At 36.3% G+C, this 2,251-nt stretch overlaps 1 non-coding gene across 1 annotated transcript; it reads right to left on the reverse strand.

The window, feature by feature from the left end:
* Positions 1–1,869: 1,869 nt before the first annotated feature.
* LOC149492628 (small nucleolar RNA R71) lies at positions 1,870–1,976 on the reverse strand. Its single transcript, XR_016319048.1, has one exon. It is a non-coding gene; the product is annotated as a small nucleolar RNA R71 (small nucleolar RNA).
* Between the last annotated feature and the right edge of the window lie 275 nt (positions 1,977–2,251).

Below are 2,251 nucleotides of genomic sequence, written 5' to 3' on the forward strand. Positions count from 1 at the left end.
AGCCCGTGCCATGAAGCACGCCCGTGCTGCCCAGGCGGAACCAGCGTGAATTTAACACGCAAATCAAGCCTTTCTCACATGGGCTGACTTCAGGGAGTTTCCTAAACACACTAAACAAGACCTGGACCTATTCTTGAAGAAAAAGGAGTCCTAATCAAGAAGAAATCAAGAGCCTAAACAGTTATGATCTCCTATAAAGGATTTTGTGCTAAATAAGGATTCTATTTTCCTAAAAGGAGTCAGACTTGCCTTCAGGATCTCTATATAAAGGGAGGAACTGCTCATAGTAGAGGAGGTCGTTTTTGGTGCAACACTTTACATAATTCTCTTCTTCTCAAAGATTTCAAGCTTCAAATAATTGTGCTAAGATTCAAGGAAGCCATCAACATAGTTGTGATACAGTTTTTATTCTAAACTCTTCATCTTGTTTCTTCCTTTATTATTGTCTTTAAATATAATGAATGATTCAAGTATGATTGAGCTTAATTTAATTACTATGTCTAGCTAAACTTTTATACTAGGGATTTGATGTAATTTAATTCGATTCCAGCTTATAATATTAGATTTATTTTTCTTTGTTCTTGTTATAACTTATTATTGTGCTTAAGGCTTCCAGGCAGAAAAATTCCCCTGGATTGAATTATTTCAATAACCACATTCGGGAGAAGGGTTATTGATATGAACAAGGTAATAATTTACTTGAGAATAATAACTTGATGTGGAAACTATATGGTTTGACTCAAGGGGGGCTTTCATAAGTTAATAAAGTATTAAGTTGTGAATTCATAAAACAACCATAAAACCTAATGATCTGATTCATGTTTAATTTCACTATTAAGATAGGTGATTAAATTGGATTAGAATAGTTAACAATAAATCGGGAGAGCTTGTTAGTAACCTTAGGGTTGTGTTCTCCTACTTGAACAATTAAACTTGATTAATGAACTAATAGAATAAGCTGGGTAGAATTAAATGAAATCAAATTCCCTAGTAGCTTAATCCCCTGATTTCTTTTCACCTAAATTTTGAGTTTGATCTCTTTTACTTTGAATTTTATTTACTTTACAGCGAATTCCTTTCATCATCACCTAAATAATAATAGGTTAACATAATTTTGGTAATTGATAAACAATCCCTATGGATACGATACTTTCTTACTCTATATTACTTGTTGCGATTTCGTACACTTGCGAAAACCGCTGTCAAGTTTTTCGCGCCGTTGCCGGGGATTGGCGTATCAATATCAATACAAATTACCCTGTTATTAATTTAGACACTCTTTCGTTTTTATTTTCTTTTAAGTGTTGTTCCAGGTGTTTTATGCAAAGAAGATCAAGGACGACTGAACCTCTAGTCTTTGACCCAGAAATCGAAAGAACCTTTCATAGGCACAACGCTGCAAGAAAAGCAAGAGAAATAAAACTCGAACAACAAGCAGACATGGCCAACGAAAACGAAAACAGAAACGAAAACGTAGTTGGACCACCACTTCAACATCCGGTCCGTACCTTAAGGGATTATACAACACTTAATCTGAATGGGACAACCTCAAGTATTACAAGACCTAGGGTAGAAGCTAATAACTTTGAGATTAAACCTGCAATTATCCAAATGCTCTCTACCTCGATCCAATATGGAGGTTTGCCTAGTGAAGATCCTAATGCTCACATCACCAATTTTTTGGAAATTTGTGACACATTCAAACAAAATGGTGTTTCTGAAGATGCAATCAAGTTGAGGCTTTTTCCTTTTACTCTTAGGGATAAAGCTAGATCATGGTTACAATCGTGTCCCGCTGGAAGTTTTACCACATGGGATGAATTAGCTCAAAAATTCCTAGCTAAATTCTTCCCATCCTCAAAAACCACCAAGCTGCGTAATGAGATAATGACATTTGCTCATCATGATCAAGAGAGCTTGTACGAAGCTTGGGAAAGATTCAAGGACTTGCTAAGGAAGTGCCCGCATCGCAGCTTGCCCAAGTGGCTACAGGTACAAACTTTTTATAATGCATTATCACCTAATATTAAAATCAGTTTAGATGCAGCTGCAGGTGGATCCTTTGAAAAGAAAGGTATTGATGAAGCATATGAGTTGATAGAGGAGATGGCAAGCAACAGCCACTACCAAAACAATACCGAAAGGAGAAGAACCGCAGGAGTCTATGAAATAGACGCCATTACAGCACTCAATGCCAAGGTAGATAACATGGTAAGGAAATTGGACATGTTAACCACTAATCCTGTGAATT

This window comes from Jatropha curcas, chromosome 11 (assembly GCF_041381405.1).
Source record: "Jatropha curcas cultivar XTBG-Jc1 chromosome 11, XTBG_Jcur_1.0, whole genome shotgun sequence".
Lineage (NCBI taxonomy): Eukaryota > Viridiplantae > Streptophyta > Magnoliopsida > Malpighiales > Euphorbiaceae > Jatropha > Jatropha curcas.